At 37.5% G+C, this 21,686-nt stretch overlaps 1 long non-coding RNA gene across 1 annotated transcript in view; it reads left to right on the top strand.

The window, feature by feature from the left end:
• The first annotated feature begins 1,617 nt into the window (after positions 1 to 1,617).
• The window catches only part of LOC128651863 (uncharacterized), a 31,165-nt gene continuing 11,096 nt past the window's right edge, over positions 1,618 to 21,686 (top strand). Inside the window, exons 1-4 of the long non-coding RNA XR_008401201.1 lie at positions 1,618 to 1,679; positions 1,802 to 1,862; positions 2,018 to 2,081; positions 11,018 to 11,109. This is a non-coding gene — a long non-coding RNA (uncharacterized LOC128651863). The remainder of the gene's footprint in view (positions 1,680 to 1,801; positions 1,863 to 2,017; positions 2,082 to 11,017; positions 11,110 to 21,686) is intronic.

The raw sequence follows: 21,686 nt of genomic DNA, 5'->3' as shown, positions 1-21,686 counted from the left end.
CCTATGCCTCTGTCTGTTGGAGTACCTCAAGGATCTGTTCTGGGTCCTCTACTCTTCTCCATCTATACTTCTTCGCTGGGTAAACTTATCAACAGTTATGGCTTCAAATATCACCTCTATGCTGACGACACCCAGATCTACCTCTCCACCCCTGCTCTCTCTCCCTCTGTCCTCTCTCATGTCAGCAACTGCTTATCTGGTATTTCTTCCTGGATGGCCTCTCACCACCTAAAGATTAACATGTCCAAGACTGAGCTCCTTCTTATCCCCCCCCTCAAGCTCTACACCGACTTCTGACTTCTCTATCCCTGTTGACGGCATCACCATTTCCCCATCGCCCCAAGTCTGCTGCCTCGGAGTCACACTTGACTCAAACCTATCCTTCATCCCCCATATCCAATCGCTTTCTACATCCTGCCGCAATCATCTACGCAATATTTCCAAAATTCGCCCTTTTCTGAGCGCTGACACCACAAAGCAAATAATCCACTCCCTTGTTATCTCCCGACTTGACTACTGCAATAACCTACTTGCTGGCCTTCCTCTTTCCCACCTCTCCCCCCTTCAATCCATCCTAAATGCCTCTGCCAGTCTGATCCACCTTTCCCATCGATCTGTATCTGCTGCACCTCTCTGTGGGTCACTTCATTGGCTCCCCATTCACAGCAGAATTAAATTCAAAATTCTCACCCTTACATACAAAACTCTCACCAACGCTGCTCCCCTCTACCTATCCTCTCTAATACACAAGTATACTCCAGCCAGTCCACTAAGATCCAACAATGACCTGCTCCTTGCATCCGCAACTATCACCTCCTCTCATGCTAGACTGCAGGACCTCTGTCGTGCAGCACCTACCCTCTGGAACACTCTCCCTCATGCTGTCAGACTTTGCCCTAATCTTTCTTCCTTTAAATTCTCCCTGAAGACTTTTCTGTTCAGGGAAGCCTACCACCTAACTCAATAATAACTTAATTTCACCTACCTAACATTTCCCTCATCTAACTCTGTATTGACATCCTTCTCAATCTTGCAGTCCTCACCTCCTGTTTCTCAACCTCCTACCCTTCTAGATTGTAAATTCCCACGGGAATAGGGCCCTCAATCCCTCCTGTATGTGTTTGTAAATTTTGTCCTGTATCTTACAAGTCTTGTATTGTTTTATTTAAATAATTTGTATCCATGGACAGCGCTGCGGAATATGTTGGCGCTTAATAAATAAAGTATAATAATAATAATAATTAAGCTAAAAAAAAATCTTGTTTTGGCTGAACCTTTAAGGGATAGAAAGGTCAAAATTGAAATGTGCATTTCATTTTTAAATGTAACTATTTTTACATGTACCCTTAAAGTTATATTCTTCCATTAGCTTGAGACCTACTGTATATATCTTTGTTTGTTTTAATATCTTTAAACAGGTCTCTTTACTTGAGCTTCCCAAGAAGTTTTAAATAGAACTGTTCAAACCCTTGGAATGTAGGAAGAGGTAAGCTTTTTTATTTATCATCTCTTTTGGGTTAAACTGTCTTTCATTTGTGTTTTTTATAAAAATATTTATAAATGTTTTATATTTAGCTAAACTAACTTTGTATGTTTTTTTTATATTTTTAAACAGGTCTCAAGGTTCCCAAGAAGTTTAAGATAGAACTGTTCGTCAAACCCTTGGAATGGAGGAAGAGGTAACCTATTTGTTTCACCATCTCTTTTTGGTTAAGCTATATATAAATTTGTGTTTTTTGATAAAAACTTTTAGTTATGTTTTATATTTTTGTAAACCAACTGTGTGTTTTTTTTTAAACAGGTCTCGTGCTTCCCAAGAAGTTTTCAATAGGACTGTTCAAACCGTCGGAATGGAGAAAGAAGTAAGCTATTTTATTTACCATCTCTTTTGGGCTAAACTGTTTTATTTTTGTGTGTTTTTTATTGTTTTTTATTTTATTTTAAAAAGAATTAAGATGTGTGTTTTTTTATTTTGCTAAACTAACTTTGTATTTTTTTTGTAATATGTTTTAAACAGGTCTTGAGCTTCCCAATAAGCTTTACATAGAACTGTCCATCAAACTCTTGGAATAGAGGAAGAGGTAAGATATTTTATTTACCATCTCTTTTGGGTTAATCCCTTTTTCTTTCATAAGGTGGGGAAAGCCCATGAGCCATCACATGTGGAATTAAACTCCAGTCCATTTGCAGGAGGCAAAAAATACAAGGGGCCTTTAATCCTTCCCACTTCCCAGTACACCTCAGTCTTATCTGCCTCCATCAGAGAAGGTGAAAATTGAAGTTCTCTTCAGGGGTTCTCAGACCCATGTTAGACCCATTATCCCCTTCAGAGAGCTGGGAATAGGAAAATGGAATGTACTTGAGTAAACTTGCAGTGATAGTAATTCTCCCTTGGGAGTTTGTCACTGACCTGCCTCAGTTGTTGCTGGGAATTATGCTTCAGCCTCCATCTGTTGATCTCTCAATGTACTCCTGCTTCAGTTCTAGCCAGGATGGGCTATTGTGCTGGACACAGGTTTACTGAAGCTGTGTAAGAAAGGTGGGGCCAGTTCTAACAGGTAGGCGAAGATGAGTATTCACATAGCCCACAGGCTATTGGTATGTATATTGTTAATTTTACACCTAGCCTGAGGACAATACACACATAGGTTTTTCTCTCTGATGGGTTTAGGTCACTTTATAACTTAGAGTCCGTCCTGGGTATTATCTCTTTACATTCTTTGTGTGGAGGTCAGTTCTTGCCATTGGAAACTCTTTGTGTTATAGATGTGCTGACTGAGAGACCATTACAGTATAGGGTAGATCCCAATGAAGTTACCTAGATACTTCTGATTTTAAGGAATATTTGTACTCCTCTATTTGTGAAGTTCTGGCATCTTTGCTTCCCCAGAGCAAACATTGTTTAAGGATTCTGATGTGTAAGATTCAGATACTTCATAGAGATACTGTTAGATAGTCAGGATTCTTCGTTGGAGCTGGAACAGTGCATATTTAAGATAGATTATCTGCACACTTTGCTGCAAGAAGTTTTCCTTACTCTGGGAGTTACAAAAATCTGTTCCTACAGAAGAAAAGATTGGTTAAACTAGATTTGTTATATAAGCCTGATAAAACTTTGGAGAGTTCAAGAAGATATTTCCAATTCCTCACAAAAATTTGGAATTTTGGGAATCTATTCCAAAAGTGAATGGAGCTATTTCTACGCTTGCTAAAAGTACTACTATCCCCTTAGAGAATATAATCTCTTTTAATGACTCCATGGATAAAAAGCTAGAGGCTTTTCATTGGAAAGTTTTAATCAAACAGGATTTTTTTATTCAGGCCAGCAATCAGTGTGGCCTAAGTAGTGGGTGCTATCACTTTGTGGTGTGACACCTTATCAGAGATGGTTTCTCTTTAGAAACCTCTAATTAGAGAAAATTCAGGATTGTCTTAAAATGATCAAGGTTGCTAATTCCTTCATTTGTGACAATTTTTTAAATTATTTACATTAAAGCAAAGATTGTGACTTTGGTGGTTCTCACAAGAGCTTTGTGGCTCAAATCTTGGTCTGTAGACATGGGGGCTGATTTATCAAGGCACAAATGGAGCCGTGTACTCCTGTTTTTGCACGAGCCTTCTGGCTCGCCAGAAACAGGAGTTAAGAAGCAGCAGTCTTAAGACCGCTGCTCCTTAACTCGTCCGCCTGCTCTGAGGCGGTGGACAGCAATCCACCCGATCTTATACGATCGGGTTGATTGAAATCCCCTGCTAGCGACCGATTGCCTGAAAATCTACAGGGGTGGCATTGCACAAGCAGTTCACCAGAACTTTTTGTGCAATGATTAATGCCGACAGCGTATGCTGTCGGCATTTATCGATATCTGGCGGACATGATCGCTACAGCAGATCATGTCTGCCAGACAGATGATAAATCGGCCCATTGTGTCAATGGACAGACTTTTATTTCTCCCTTTTCAAGAATAAATTTTATTCAGTCCTAGTATTCCACTTCTTAACAGCCACTAACTGTCAGAAACTTACCTAATCCCACAACAGGCTCCTGCCTCCACAGGAAAGCTGAGGCCTGTCTTCTGCTCTCCCTAGGCGCATGGTGCCACATGCTGCTCTAATTTAAAGGGGCAGCAACTAATTACAAGAACTCCTACCTATGTGGCCACAGGTGTGGGAATTCTTTTATAAACTTACTCAGCCCATCACTCTGGGGTGAGTTATTGAGGAGCTTACCTCGTGCTTACCGGCCCTCCTGTTCCTTTTCTCACTTATCCTAGTATCCCATGACATCCTGCTTAGTCTCCTGTATCCTGCTGTACCAGTGGCAGCTTAACTGTATCCCGCTGTACCTGCTGCCCTCACCTGGTATCCCGTGACTGTCTCACCAATAGTACACGCTGGGTATCCTTTCTTAACCTACTGCACTCACCTAGTATACCATGACAGCCTACTGAGCCTCCTGTATCCTGCTGTGCCAGTGGCAGCCTACCTGTACCCAGCTGTACTTGGTGCACTCACCTGGTATCCCGTGACTGTCTCACCAATAATACCCGCTGGGTATCCTTGCTTAACCTACTGCACTCACCTAGTATCCCATGACAGCCTCCTGAGCCTCCTGTATCCTGCTGTACCAGTGACAGCTTACCTGAATCCCCCTGTACCTGCTGTACTCACCTGGTATCCTGTGACAGCCTGCTGAGTCTCCTGTATCCTTCTGTACAAGTGGCAATTTCTTTGTATCCTGCTGTACCTGCTGCACTTGCCTGGTTTCCTGTGACTGTGTCACCAATAGTACCCGCTGGGTATCCTGCTTAACCGACTGCACTCACCTAGTATCCCGTGACAGCCTACTGAGCCTCCTGTATCCCGCTGTACCAGTGGAAGCTTACCTGTACCCAGCTGTACCTGCTGCACTCACCTGGTATCCCGTGACTGTCTCACTAATAGTACCCGCTGGGTATCCTGCTTCACCTACTGCACTCACCTGGTATCCCGTGACAGCCTACTGAGCCTCCTGTATCCTGCTGTGCCAGTGGAAGCTTACCTGAACCCATCTGTACCTGCTGCACTCACCTGGTATCCTGTGACAGCCTACTGAGCCTCCTGTATCCTGTTGTGCCAGTGGAAGCTTACCTGTATCCAGCTGTACTTGGTGCACTTACCTGGTATCCCGTGACATCCTACTGAGTCTCCTGTATCCTGCTGTGCCAGTGGAAGCTTACCTGTACCCAGCTGTACTTGGTGCACTTACCTGGTATCCCGTGACTGCCTGCTGAGTCTCCTGTATCCTGCTGTGCCAGTGGAAGCTTACCTGTAACCAGCTGTACTTGGTGCACTCACCTAGTATTGGAGTAGGGGAAGAATCAGCGCTAGTTATAACCTAAAGCCAAATACAAGTAGGGACCCTCTCAAGAAATCCCTTGGGTGTGTGGCTACAGAAAAGTGGAAGTATTGGCGCTTACAGCTAGGATAGATCTATATTTATATGAAAATACGAATAAATAATACAAAATATATATATATATATATATATATATATATGAGCAAGAGATAATAAAGATATATTAAGGGGCTTCTAAGAGATTGCTTAAAATGATACAGCACTCAAGAAAAGATATCAAGAATTTAATATTAGTAAATAAATAAATACAATTGATAAAGAACAATGTCTAAAATATCAAGCACAATTACAATATAAAATTTAAAGGGAAGGGGTATGCAGGGCAGTAAAACCTAACTCTAAAGACTAGCTCAAACAAGCAGATTACAATAGAGAGGTACAATGTCAAGCAGAACGATTCCCTATTCCTAAATACACACGTGGATAAGAGATGGCCTCAGTGATGTAAATATAGCACTCGATAATAAAACACTGAATAATAAAACACTTAATAATAAAACATTCAAATATAGAATCTGGACGTCCAGTATTAAAATAATAGGGATAAACGTGCAAAAGAAAATAGTCTAAAAGGGTTAAATATAAACAATGATCAGAATAAAAATGATCAGAGTAAATTGTCCCGTGAGAGCAAGTATATATATAGGCTCAGTAAGCAACGATGGTATTGTATATCACCAGTATGTCTATTGGAGCTTAGTCTATTCACTTTATGCTCTCAAATGTAGTTGATCTTGCTCATCGAGTATTGGATCAAACTTACACACATTTGAGAGTGGTACCTTAAGCTTTGTTAAGAAGAGAGAAGGCAGCTGTCTGTAGTAGAGTGGATCGATCTTTTCTGTCTCTATTCAGTAGTCGGTCTGTGTCCGATAACCGCCTCTTCAAAATCACAAGAGCAGTGTATCCAATAGCCAGCTTAGGCTTTGCTGGCGTCTTCTGTTTCTGCACGGCCGGTCACGTGATGTTGTGTCAGCTGTCAGGTAACGTGTAGCCGTATCAGCTGTTTTTACCGGTGTCCGTGCACTCTCTGCTTTCAGTGAAAGCTAAGTCGGTATATTCAGAATTGGTGTGTTGGAAGTTCCTCCTTCCAGGCTTACAGCTGAGGGTGAACTCTTCTTAATGGAAAGTAGCACCACTCCTCTTTTAGATAGAAATAGAGGGTGATGTGAATGTCTCAAGGTGGATGGTAGTAAACAACTTCAACGCGTTTCTCCCCTTCCTGGGGCTTTTTCAAGAAGTGTTCACCTGTCTTCTAGGGCTCCTTAATATACACCTCATAGGTGTCTCATTGGTCAAAAGTCCTGTGGGTGTGTGAATCAATTACCAGGTGATATTTAAGGTGGTAATTTTTCGTTCTATGCAATAGATTATAGTTCAATTTCTTAGGGATATTTAAGGTGGTATCCTTTGGATCTCATCAGTAGTGATTTTACAGACATATACTGCATAGGTTATACAACATTCTCCATATATATATATAAATTATAGACATTTGGATAATTATCATAGATTAATATTAGTGTAAGAGATATAGTTAGACTCAGTATATTTTACTCTAAAAAGATGAAATTATTAAAATTAAAAAACAAAGGTTGAAAAGGATAATATTTTTAAAAAAAAATTTAAATTTTTTTAAAAATTCTTAAAAATTTTTAATTTTTTTTTTTTTTTTTTTTTTTTTTTTTTTAAAAAAAAAACCTTCAAAAAATTTCCAAATTTCTTTAATCATACATAAATGGGCTTAGATCCAGTTCTGAGTTTAAACCCAGGGGGTGTAAAGTTTTCATATTGTATATTAGCTCAGCCTCTCTTTTGAGTAGTTTAGTCTCGTAATTTCCCCCTCTCCAGTCACGTTTAACTTTCATTATTCCCCAAAAAGAGAAATCTTTAAGTTTATTGTTGTGGACATTCCTAAAGTGACTATACAGATGTGTGTCCATCTTTCCCTTTTCTATTATGCACAGGTGTTCCCTTATTCTTTCCCTTAATGTTCTTGAGGTCTCACCTAGGTACTGTTTTTTACAGCTACACTGTATTAAATAGATGATCCCTTTATCAGTGCATCGTATTGTATCCGTAATGGGAAATACTTCACCCGTTTGTGTGGAAGAGTACTGTTTTATTTTATTGCTGTAGTTACATGATCTGCAGCAGTGACAGGGGTAGAAACCTTTTAGTGTGTTCCCTAAAAGATCCTGTTCTTTTAGGGGGGGTTTTGTCTTAAATTCACTTGGCGCTAGTAGTGTTTTTAGGTTTCTAGATTTCCTGTATATAAATTTTGGATTTAGGGAGATTTTATCCCCTATGATTGGATCTTCTCTCACATGATGCCAGTGTTTCTTGATTATTTTTTCTATCTTTTTGTGTTCTCCATTAAAATTTGTGATAAATGGAACTGATATTTCATCTATTGGTTGTATTTCAAGATTAGTTTTGTCTTTATATGTAAGTAGTGTTGCTCTATCTATGTGTTTAACTTGTTCATAATTTACCTCTATTAGCTTATCTTCATAGCCTTTTTCCCCAAATTTTTTGCTCAGGATTTGTGCCTGTTCTTCGTAATCTAATATGTTTGAACAATTCTTTCTTATTCTTAAGAACTGTGCTCTACCTGTACCCAGCTGTACTTGGTGCACTTACCTGGTATCCCGTGACAGCCTACTGAGCCTCCTGTATCCTGCTGTGCCAGTGGAAGCTTACCTGTACCCAGCTGTACTTGGTGCACTTACCTGGTATCCTGTGACAGCCTACTGAGTCTCCTGTATCCTGCTGTGCCAGTGGAAGCTTACCTGTACCCAGCTGTACTTGGTGCACTCACCTGGTATCCCGTGACTGCCTGCTGAGTCTCCTGTATCCTGCTGTGACAGTGGAAGCTTACCTGTACCCAGCTGTACTTGGTGCACTTACCTGGTAACCCGTGACTGCCTGCTGAGCCTCCTGTATCCTGCTGTACCAGTGGAAGCTTACCTGTACCCAGCTGTACTTGGTGCACTTACCTGGTATCCTGTGACTGCCTGCTGAGTCTCCTGTATCCTGCTGTGCCAGTGGAAGCTTACCTGTACCCAGCTGTACTTGGTGCACTTACCTGGTATCCCGTGACTGCCTGCTGAGTCTCCTGTATCCTGCTGTACCAGTGGCAGCTTACTTGAATCCTGCTGTACCTGCTGCACTCACCTGGTATCCCGTGACAGCCTGCTGAGCCTCCTGTATCCTGCTGTGCCAGTGGAAGCTTACCTGTACCCAGCTGTACTTGGTGCACTTACCTGGTATCCCGTGACTGCCTGCTGAGTCTCCTGTATCCTGCTGTACCAGTGGCAGCTTACCTGAATCCTGCTGTACCCAATTCACCCACCTGATATTCCGTGACAGCCTCACCAAAGTACCCGCTGGGCATTCTGTGCCTGCTGAGTATCCTGTATCCTGCTGCTGATTCTGTGCTTACTGTACCAGTTGCATATTACCTTAATCCTGTTGTTACTACTGCATCTATCAGGTATTCTGTACCAGCCTGTACACCTATACCTGTTGGACATTATTCCTGCTTTCCCTCTTGGTACCTAGTTGCTGCCCTGATCTCATGGTTCTGACCTTTGGCCTGTTCCTGGACTCTGCAGTTGTTTTAAACCTTAGTTTTTGTTTCTCTTGCTTTATTAAAACTTTTTAAAATACTTTTGGTTTCCTGTACATCTATTCCTGCATATTCAAGTTACACTCATCCTAACTGTCACACTTACACTAACAGACCAGTGCATCAGTAGCACCATGTGTATATATATATATATATATATATATATATATATATATATATATATATCTGTATATATATTCCTATAGATATATAAGCATAGATAAGTATTTTACATATTTTAGGGATTATTTATAATATTTATAATATTATTTATAATATTTTATATGTAATATTTCAATCACACACCTTAAGAGTACTGAGTTTTCATGTGCGCTAATCCCGACCTCGTTAAGATCTAAATCACAAAACACATTGTACACATATTGTACTTTTTATTATTAAATATATATTTCTATATTGATCTGATTCTGTTCACGTAAAATACATATTTATACCTATATATCTATAGGAATAGATATATAGGTATAGGTATATACAGATATATTTATAGAAATATGTATTTAAAAATAAATTGAACATATTCTGCTATTTGAAGAACATTGTAATGTGAAATATTAATAATTAATGTTGGGTTTAGCGCTCTTGAATATACACGATCAGGTTAGCGAGCATGGATGTTAGTTTTTTATTTTTTTTATTCCATTGACTTCTACGGGAGAAAATGTTAACATGGTCGCAATGATTTTTCTGTGTGTGTCAGGTTTACACTCACGTGCAAACTTTTTCATTTAAACTTGTAATACGAGCGCAACCCAACGCACGCATAAAGCCTCCGTCTAGTGGAGTTAACACGCGAGTGGGAGCGTTAATTTGCTCTCCACTTTTAATCTAGCCCTATTTCAGACAGCTATAGTTTAAGTTTGAACAGAGTTTCTGTTGCAAAATTTTGAAACAAAAAATGTACAGTAATTGTTCTGAACTTTGCCAGTTTTTGTAGTTATTACTAGTTATAGTGAATTTAGCTTACAATTGAATTGGTCAAACCTTTTTAAAGTTATTTAATGTAGAAAAAAGTGATGTCCCCTTGATTTATAAATTGGGATTTGTGGCCAATTCTACAGCTAACATGTATTTTCATAAAACTTAGCATGCTGATAGCTTTTGACTTGATCTAATGGTAGTTTGAAGGTTATAACTTTTATTTTTTTTAATTACTTCATACAAATTAGCTTTTGTTTTGCATCAGTACAGTACAGTTGGTCAGGTATGTCACTCAGTAATCAATGTAGCTGCAGTGCGGGAGTCTGTCAGCAGGAAGAGACTGCAATAAACATCATCGGTGCTTTACTGTGATCGCGTAAGATTTCACTGAACTCTAACAAGATTTCCTAGTAAGTTTCCTTAAACTGAGAATGGGAAATAAAGTAACTGTGCTGCACATGCCAGATGCACACACCTTTGCAATTCATGGGGCCTGCATCCTGATTGGATACTTGGGGTAGAATTATTATAGTGTGAGCAGACATGATACGATGTAGCATATCATGTCCGCTGCACATCAATAAATGCCGACAGCATACACTGTTGGCATTTATCATTGCACCAGAAGTTCTTGTGAACTGCTGGTGCAATGCCGCCCCCTGCAGATCTAGCAGGGGGTGGCAATCAACCTGATCATATTCAATTCGGTTTATTTCTGTCCGCGGCCTCAGAGCAGGTGGACAAGTTATGGAGCAGCGGTCTTTAGACCGCTGCTTCATAACTTCTGTTTCCGGCGTGCCTGCAGGCTCGCACGTAAACAGGGGCATCAAGCTCCATTCGGAGCTTGATAATTCGGCCCCTTAAAGTCCATTTACAATGGAATGTTGCTACTTAGGATATTTTGAGATAAAATATATTCCTTTTTTTTTTTTTACAAAGAGATGTCCAGGTGATATTTTCTAGTCAGCTTTTGACATATATGCTGCATCACTTTCAAGTTATTCAATTCAACATTTGGGTATCATGTCCCTTTATTTCTCTAAAAATAGGCAGACTCTGGAGGGCCCAAAGAGATGAGAGATGCCTCCCATGGAAAGGAATGAAGCCCTTTGGGATACATAATCTCGCAAAGGAAATTAAGGTTAGCAGCACCTACACTGATATAAAGTCTCAGTTTGCAGCAAATACAAATTAAACTGAAATGTTTTCAAATGTAGGAATACAAAGATTTTGCAGCCCTGTAAAAATGAAGGGGAGATGGGATTGAAGATACAGAGGGGAATTTACTAAGCAAAATATTCCATACTGATAAAGTCCAGGCGATAATAGGATTAGAGGTTTTTATTTTAGTTTTTCTATCTTTTTTGTTTAGCCAGCATTGGTCACCTATATTTTTTGATATTCCAAGATCGCTACCGAAATTCGAGATAGGTGGATGACATAATATTAAATTAATATATTTGGGGTCCCCAGCCCTCCTTTTTCTTTAGGTCTGTATAAAATACATTTTTTTAAAATTTTTTTATGGCTCCAGTTAAACTGATTTAGTAATAACAGTATTGAGAGGAGAAAAGTTCTAGGAAGAGGCAAAGGGGCCGCTTGAAGTATTTAATGGATTTTAGACAATATGGACATTTTTAAGGGATGATATCCTAAACATCCATGATAAACCTAAATGAGAAAGCGAAGAAGAGAAGTAGGACTGAATGTGTTGGTGTAGACGAGTGTACACAAGAAAAGAACAGAGCGCAACCGCGACTCAAGGTAAAAGTTTTATTACTTATTTGAGCGCTAAAAACACATTGCACTTACAAGAAGTTAGTAATAATTGAGCCTTTGGGTATAATAATCCACTGGACCACTCTCCTCTACATACACCTTCCACGCCGGAAAAGGATATGGCGTCTCCGGGAAGTCCGTAGGTATAAAGCTCAATGCTTCGATGGTAGACGATTAAAAAGTACTTGTAAAAACAATCGGCTATAATGTCTTTCAACACTGTCCCTTAATGTGGTCTACGCGTTTCGTCCTCATTGATCGGGACTTTCTCAAGACACAGGGTTTGATGTCCTTGTTCGCGGGGATCCTCTTCTTAAAAAACTCCTACTGTGTTCCTATTGGATGGACTGTAGACCAATCGCGAGCGCCGATCCGACACACCTACTTTCGATTCAAATCACACAAAAGCGGTGAGTCAGACCGGACCCGTCGGTCTCCAGTCTAATTTGCGTTCTCATTCTTAACAACCATTATATCGAATATATATAACTCTTGAATCTTGTACAAAATGAACGATTATAATTAAACAGTTATATATATAGAAACACACAAACCTAAAACTCAAAAACTCAAACTAGTCATAATATCCCGCTAGCATTTACCGATCATAAGACTTCTATCTACGATGCACATGGCTGACAGTTCTTAAAGAGATATTTTTATTGTCTTAAAGGGGTATTATCATTTTTATAAAAGGACATTGAACTTGCCTTCTCCTATCTAGTGCCTTCTAACACTGATAATAATGATGTACCAACACCAATCTTAAAATGTAAGTGATATGTGAATATCCTTAGCTAAAAAAAGTCTTAATTAGTATCAAAAGTATTAAAAAACGTCTTAAAAACATTAATTTGCATTTTAAACCTATATAAAAATAAATATCATTTTTATGAAAAAATACTAATAAGTTCATACTGATTATTTAATCTAAAAAATTGAAACAATACTACTTCCATGTGTTTTTCTACACTTATAGGGATTATTAACTTATTAAATCATGAATGCTTGGAGATCTAGATCTATATTTAACCCTTTTGGGGCCAAGCAGTCTAAAGATTGAATCCACTTTGTTTCTTTTTTTCTTAGTTCTGTTAATCTCTGATGGGGGTTAGTTGACACAGATACTGTTTCTAAGATGCTGATTTTGAGGCCACTAGGGTCTTTATTATGAAACACCCGAAAGTGATCGGACACACTATGTGTCTTCAAGCCTAATTCTATGTTATGAATATGCTCATAGCATCTACGTTTCACCTTCCTTTTTGTTCTCCCTACATAGACACATCCACATTTGCACGTTATGCTGTAAACTACATATGTGGATTGACAGGTACCACGTGAAGTAATTGGAAATACTTTTGAATGACTCGTATCCTCAATGGAGTTCCTATTCCAAATTAAGGGGCACATGCAACATTTTTTCCGACCACATTTAAAGGTCCCAGGTTTCCCTTTGACCCATTTGTCTAATGTGCCCAGGCCACTATGTTTATTACTTTCTAATACAGGTAATTTAGATGGAGCTAGAATATTCTTAAGGTTCCTATTTTTCTTATACACAATATTGGGTTTGTCATTAATTACATCCTTAAGAAGGGGGTCTGCTTGTAGGACCCCCCAATGTTTATTCAGGATTCTTTTGAAGAAGCCAGCACCTTCATTATACGTGGTTATAAACCTAATACTATCCTGCTGAGACCCTTCACTCTTTGTCATCTCTTTTGGGCATAATAATGCATCTCTACTGCAAATTGTATTTCTATTTCTTGCTTCTTTTATTAAATTTTTATCATACTCCTTCTCTAACAACTTCTTTTCCAGCACATCTGCTTCCTTCCTAAAATCCTCCAATTTGGTGCAGTTTCTTCGTACCCTACGGAACTGCCCGTAAGGGATATTTTGTATCCATGATCTCTTATGGCCACTATTGGCATTTAGGAATCCATTACTATCGGTGGGTTTGCGAAAATTTTTAACCATTACAGTATTTGGGGTACCTTCACTAAAAAATTCTACATCCAAGAATTCAATACTGACTTTTGACATTTTACTAGTGAATGATAAATTAAACAAATTGGTATTTATGTAATTGATAAATTCTGTAGCCAGTAGTTCTTCTCCTTGCCAAATGATAATAATATCGTCAATATATCTCAGATATTTGACGATATTATTTGCGTAGGGATTATTATTCCATATTTTCTCGTCCTCAAACTGGGCCATGTAGATATTGGCATAAGAGGGCGCCATTGGAGTGCCCATGGCTGTCCCTTGGGTTTGTCTGTAGAATTTACCCTGAAAATTAAAGTAATTCTTACTTAATATAAAGTCTATTATTTTTATCAAAAACTCAAGATGTTTGTTGGAAATGCCACTATTTGAACCTACTATGTTGAAAGCTTCTATTCCTTCCTTGTGGGGAATACTAGTATACAAAGAAGATACGTCGCATGTAATCCACACATAATTTTCTTTCCATATTAAACCTTCTAACTGTGTGATTACATCCAACGTATCTTTAATGTAAGATTTTATCTTTTTCACAATTGGCTGCATATAAAAATCGATATAGGTCGATAAGTTGCTGGTAATGGACTCTACCCCTGAAATGATGGGGCGACCAGGGGGGTTACTGGAGTCTTTATGCAGTTTGGGAATATGATAAAAGATAGGTATTTTCGGATGGGGGTTATAAATGAATCCAAATTCATCATTGTTCAGGATTGAATCATTTTTAGCCTCACTTAAGATTTTTAATAGTTGTTTATTATATTCAATTGTGGGATCTCTACATAATTTTTCATAAGTTTGTGTGTCTCCCAAAAGTCTGAAAGCTTCATTTAAATAATCTGCCCTATTCTGGACAATGATCCCCCCGCCCTTGTCCGCCTGTCTTATAACCAACTGTTTGTCATTTTTCAACTTACTAAGAGAAATTCTTTCCTGTTGGTTTAAATTATCTTTGAATTTAAATTTGTTCTTGAAGGAACCTGAATCAAAATATTTATTCAGTTCTTCAGTCATTAGTGCATTGAATACTGGAATGTATTCTCCTTGTGTGGAAGTAGGATTAAAAGATGATATACGTTTGAAATTACTGTGTTTAATTTCCACTTCAGGATCATGTAGACTCAGTTCTAACAAATCCTCCAATTCTGGATTCACACTATTATCTACCTCTCTTGTCTCTTTCAATTCATTAAGTATCCTTAAAGTTTCAATATCTTTCTTATCCCAAATGTTTTCCATTTGATCTTTCATATTAGCTACTTTGTATGTCATGCTTGTCTTTGCGTAATACCTCTTAAGGTTTAATTTACGAACAAATTTTTGGAGATCAATATAAGTCTCAAATTTATTTGGGAGTTGTTTGGGGGCAAATTTGAGCCCTTTGTTTAACAGCAATAGGTCTGAATTAGTCAATTCAGTGTTGGATAAATTGTAAATATTTTCTTTTGCTTTCTCTAAATGTTGTTCCTTTCTCTCTGTTTCTTTGGTTCTTTTGCCACTTCGTTTACCTCGTTTAGTTCCCAATCTCTTCCCTCTCTTTGCCTTTTTACAGAGAGTACATTTAGGTAACTAAGAGTGCTTATTGTTCAGCTTGCTTAGACCAATTTTAGTGTAAACGTTATTTTGTATTACAATTATATATATCAGTCAAGTGTGTAGAGTACAGCCAAATACACTATAGGTACTATTAGGCTCTGCAGCAGTGGTCAGTTAGCGCAGTGTGAGAGTAACGGTGTAGGGTTTTTGTTAAGTAAAGATATTTCACAGCAGCATGACAGACACTGCAGCTGAGGCAAGCACCAGCGCACCTGTTGATGTCCCTAACTCTTATTTCAATCGTAATAGGGCCATTAATCTACTTGAGTCAACAGTTCCCAATGTATTAAAGGGGGATCCTCATGAACTATTTATTACATTGGAAAAATTACTTACAGCAGACGCCAAAGATTGGCATGATTTGATTCTATTGGACAATTATGTCATGCACAATGTAATCCCAAAAGGATTACGTATTAAGAAATTCCCAGCTTTCCAATTGGACGAAGTAGAGTATACTTCTGAATGGGATAGTGCATTGCATAATTGTTCAATAACTTTAATTAAAATTTTAATTAAGTATAGAGAGAATAAACTGCAAAAACTCAAAATAGAAATTCAGGATACTATAGAGAAAATTACTCCCTTTGAAAATATAGAAAAATGGAAAAAAATTAGAGAGGATATTAAAATGAGAGTCCATAAAATTGAGGAAGAACTTCTTATTTCCAAAACAAATAAACTCAAACGAGATCTAGATGATTACAAGAACGATAGAGTGTATAATTATAACAAAGGGAGGAGACAGGGCAATTATCATAGACCAATGAATTCGAGACAGAGTACCAACACCAATCCAAATCACGCACACTCATTACCAAATGATTCATACATAGTTAAAGGCAATCAGAATGGCCAGCATACTTATAAACAAGCTGACCAACGAGTTAATAAAGATAATCCAGCAAATGAAAGGAATTACAACGATCAGTCAAATAGTTATGACACAAATAGAGAATATAAAAATAGAAATATAAATGGCACTAGACCTAAAGACAACATGGCGTCTCAAAATAAAAACTTAGGAAATTATAAGAATTCTGGTACTCCACATTCGCCAGGTGAGAGCAGGAGGAACTATAATCAGGCCAATGATATGCACTATAAAAATTCCACCAGTAGTCATTCAGGATCGCATTGGAATCATAATGTTCAATATAAACACAATAAAGACCCTAACTCTCCAGCAGGTCAGAGTCTTGAATGGAGGGGCCCACATTTTTTAGAGCAGGGTCTAGGTCCTCACCCCCCATGGCCACAAACAAACACCTGGGGAGAACCTCTAATGACAAACAGGGAGAACAGGAAAAGGCAAAGAGAGGGAAGAGATTGGGAACTAAACGAGGTAAACGAAGTGGCAAAAGAACCAAAGAAACAGAGAGAAAGGAACAACATTTAGAGAAAGCAAAAGAAAATATTTACAATTTATCCAACACTGAATTGACTAATTCAGACCTATTGCTGTTAAACAAAGGGCTCAAATTTGCCCCCAAACAACTCCCAAATAAATTTGAGACTTATATTGATCTCCAAAAATTTGTTCGTAAATTAAACCTTAAGAGGTATTACGCAAAGACAAGCATGACATACAAAGTAGCTAATATGAAAGATCAAATGGAAAACATTTGGGATAAGAAAGATATTGAAACTTTAAGGATACTTAATGAATTGAAAGAGACAAGAGAGGTAGATAATAGTGTGAATCCAGAATTGGAGGATTTGTTAGAACTGAGTCTACATGATCCTGAAGTGGAAATTAAACACAGTAATTTCAAACGTATATCATCTTTTAATCCTACTTCCACACAAGGAGAATACATTCCAGTATTCAATGCACTAATGACTGAAGAACTGAATAAATATTTTGATTCAGGTTCCTTCAAGAACAAATTTAAATTCAAAGATAATTTAAACCAACAGGAAAGAATTTCTCTTAGTAAGTTGAAAAATGACAAACAGTTGGTTATAAGACAGGCGGACAAGGGCGGGGGGATCATTGTCCAGAATAGGGCAGATTATTTAAATGAAGCTTTCAGACTTTTGGGAGACACACAAACTTATGAAAAATTATGTAGAGATCCCACAATTGAATATAATAAACAACTATTAAAAATCTTAAGTGAGGCTAAAAATGATTCAATCCTGAACAATGATGAATTTGGATTCATTTATAACCCCCATCCGAAAATACCTATCTTTTATCATATTCCCAAACTGCATAAAGACTCCAGTAACCCCCCTGGTCGCCCCATCATTTCAGGGGTAGAGTCCATTACCAGCAACTTATCGACCTATATCGATTTTTATATGCAGCCAATTGTGAAAAAGATAAAATCTTACATTAAAGATACGTTGGATGTAATCACACAGTTAGAAGGTTTAATATGGAAAGAAAATTATGTGTGGATTACATGCGACGTATCTTCTTTGTATACTAGTATTCCCCACAAGGAAGGAATAGAAGCTTTCAACATAGTAGGTTCAAATAGTGGCATTTCCAACAAACATCTTGAGTTTTTGATAAAAATAATAGACTTTATATTAAGTAAGAATTACTTTAATTTTCAGGGTAAATTCTACAGACAAACCCAAGGGACAGCCATGGGCACTCCAATGGCGCCCTCTTATGCCAATATCTACATGGCCCAGTTTGAGGACGAGAAAATATGGAATAATAATCCCTACGCAAATAATATCGTCAAATATCTGAGATATATTGACGATATTATTATCATTTGGCAAGGAGAAGAACTACTGGCTACAGAATTTATCAATTACATAAATACCAATTTGTTTAATTTATCATTCACTAGTAAAATGTCAAAAGTCAGTATTGAATTCTTGGATGTAGAATTTTTTAGTGAAGGTACCCCAAATACTGTAATGGTTAAAAATTTTCGCAAACCCACCGATAGTAATGGATTCCTAAATGCCAATAGTGGCCATAAGAGATCATGGATACAAAATATCCCTTACGGGCAGTTCCGTAGGGTACGAAGAAACTGCACCAAATTGGAGGATTTTAGGAAGGAAGCAGATGTGCTGGAAAAGAAGTTGTTAGAGAAGGAGTATGATAAAAATTTAATAAAAGAAGCAAGAAATAGAAATACAATTTGCAGTAGAGATGCATTATTATGCCCAAAAGAGATGACAAAGAGTGAAGGGTCTCAGCAGGATAGTATTAGGTTTATAACCACGTATAATGAAGGTGCTGGCTTCTTCAAAAGAATCCTGAATAAACATTGGGGGGTCCTACAAGCAGACCCCCTTCTTAAGGATGTAATTAATGACAAACCCAATATTGTGTATAAGAAAAATAGGAACCTTAAGAATATTCTAGCTCCATCTAAATTACCTGTATTAGAAAGTAATAAACATAGTGGCCTGGGCACATTAGACAAATGGGTCAAAGGGAAACCTGGGACCTTTAAATGTGGTCGGAAAAAATGTTGCATGTGCCCCTTAATTTGGAATAGGAACTCCATTGAGGATACGAGTCATTCAAAAGTATTTCCAATTACTTCACGTGGTACCTGTCAATCCACATATGTAGTTTACAGCATAACGTGCAAATGTGGATGTGTCTATGTAGGGAGAACAAAAAGGAAGGTGAAACGTAGATGCTATGAGCATATTCATAACATAGAATTAGGCTTGAAGACACATAGTGTGTCCGATCACTTTCGGGTGTTTCATAATAAAGACCCTAGTGGCCTCAAAATCAGCATCTTAGAAACAGTATCTGTGTCAACTAACCCCCATCAGAGATTAACAGAACTAAGAAAAAAAGAAACAAAGTGGATTCAATCTTTAGACTGCTTGGCCCCAAAAGGGTTAAATATAGATCTAGATCTCCAAGCATTCATGATTTAATAAGTTAATAATCCCTATAAGTGTAGAAAAACACATGGAAGTAGTATTGTTTCAATTTTTTAGATTAAATAATCAGTATGAACTTATTAGTATTTTTTCATAAAAATGATATTTATTTTTATATAGGTTTAAAATGCAAATTAATGTTTTTAAGACGTTTTTTAATACTTTTGATACTAATTAAGACTTTTTTTAGCTAAGGATATTCACATATCACTTACATTTTAAGATTGGTGTTGGTACATCATTATTATCAGTGTTAGAAGGCACTAGATAGGAGAAGGCAAGTTCAATGTCCTTTTATAAAAATGATAATACCCCTTTAAGACAATAAAAATATCTCTTTAAGAACTGTCAGCCATGTGCATCGTAGATAGAAGTCTTATGATCGGTAAATGCTAGCGGGATATTATGACTAGTTTGAGTTTTTGAGTTTTAGGTTTGTGTGTTTCTATATATATAACTGTTTAATTATAATCGTTCATTTTGTACAAGATTCAAGAGTTATATATATTCGATATAATGGTTGTTAAGAATGAGAACGCAAATTAGACTGGAGACCGACGGGTCCGGTCTGACTCACCGCTTTTGTGTGATTTGAATCGAAAGTAGGTGTGTCGGATCGGCGCTCGCGATTGGTCTACAGTCCATCCAATAGGAACACAGTAGGAGTTTTTTAAGAAGAGGATCCCCGCGAACAAGGACATCAAACCCTGTGTCTTGAGAAAGTCCCGATCAATGAGGACGAAACGCGTAGACCACATTAAGGGACAGTGTTGAAAGACATTATAGCCGATTGTTTTTACAAGTACTTTTTAATCGTCTACCATCGAAGCATTGAGCTTTATACCTACGGACTTCCCGGAGACGCCATATCCTTTTCCGGCGTGGAAGGTGTATGTAGAGGAGAGTGGTCCAGTGGATTATTATACCCAAAGGCTCAATTATTACTAACTTCTTGTAAGTGCAATGTGTTTTTAGCGCTCAAATAAGTAATAAAACTTTTACCTTGAGTCGCGGTTGCGCTCTGTTCTTTTCTTGTGTTCACAGCTACCAGTTGTTTGGGCGCTCTTCAGCGTCCAACGATCAGTAAAGCAGCACCGCTCTCAGCTACAGAGTCAGGAGGAGTCATATTCAGGCACCAGAACACTATATAGATTTTACCATACTCCTGGGGACATCGAGGTGAGATTGGTAACATTTTTTAATGTTATAAGTCCTTGTGTTTGTTTTTAGATTCTCAGGTATCACTGGTAATTGTTGTACAATAGTGTGTTTATGATTGTTATGTTTCAGTGTTATCTATAGGTATTATTGACACTATTTATTGTCAATCTCTGTTCAAAACAATAGAGCTTTTTGCCGGAAATGTATGTGTAAAGATCAATAGACAGTACTGATATTAATATAAGGAACGGCACAGAGAGTACATTTAGGTAACTAAGAGTGCTTATTGTTCAGCTTGCTTAGACCAATTTTAGTGTAAACGTTATTTTGTATTACAATTATATATATCAGTCAAGTGTGTAGAGTACAGCCAAATACACTATAGGTACTATTAGGCTCTGCAGCAGTGGTCAGTTAGCGCAGTGTGAGAGTAACGGTGTAGACGAGTGTAGTTTAAGCTAAATATTTCTAATGGTTTGCTGGACAATATGATTCTGAGATTTTATTGTGGTAGAATTAATGTTATACAGTGTTATTATATTAACTCCATGTAGGGTCTGTAAGGTAGCGGAAATGTTGAGAATATCTAATTTGTTATAATTAATGAAAAAATTAGACTTATGCCTATAAAAGACGAATGTAGTTATTAGAGACTGTACAGAAGATAAAGTGGAAGATAATGTTAAAATATAATATATTTTAACATAACACATCATAACATAACAGAATATAATATATGTGCCACTTCTAGCTGAATAAAAGTGTTTATTATTTATTTAAATTTTTATAAAAAAATATTTAAAAATAGTTATATTTGTTTGTTTTTTTTCTTTTTAAAACAGTCTCTTTTTTTCTAAAATGTATATGTATATTACATTATATTTGTTTTAACTTCTTTGGGAAAAACGAGGACATTAACTGTCAAAAAAACTTAAATTAAAGCAGAGTTTAAGGTTAGTGGATGAGGCGGTGATTGCATTTATTGGAAAGGAGGAATGAAAAGGTGAGCATGGATGTATATGCGAGTGATCTTAGCTGGGGCAGATTATACTGTATATAATATAATAGGTGATGTCACCAGTGACATCAGAGCTGATGTAATCAACAATTTTATGTGTGATGTCAGCGCTGCGGAATCTGTTGGCGCTCTACAAATACCTGATAATAATAATGTCCTTGTTTTTGTTAAGTGGGATTGGAGGCAGTTTATGTTAGGAATTTCCTAAACATTTGATAGAAAACTAAGTCTGGTTTTAACATAGGTTTTTGATATAATTCTACTGGAGATTT

Source organism: Bombina bombina, chromosome 3 (genome assembly GCF_027579735.1).
Source record: "Bombina bombina isolate aBomBom1 chromosome 3, aBomBom1.pri, whole genome shotgun sequence".
Lineage (NCBI taxonomy): Eukaryota > Metazoa > Chordata > Amphibia > Anura > Bombinatoridae > Bombina > Bombina bombina.
This window is presented reverse-complemented; position numbering and strand designations above follow the sequence as displayed.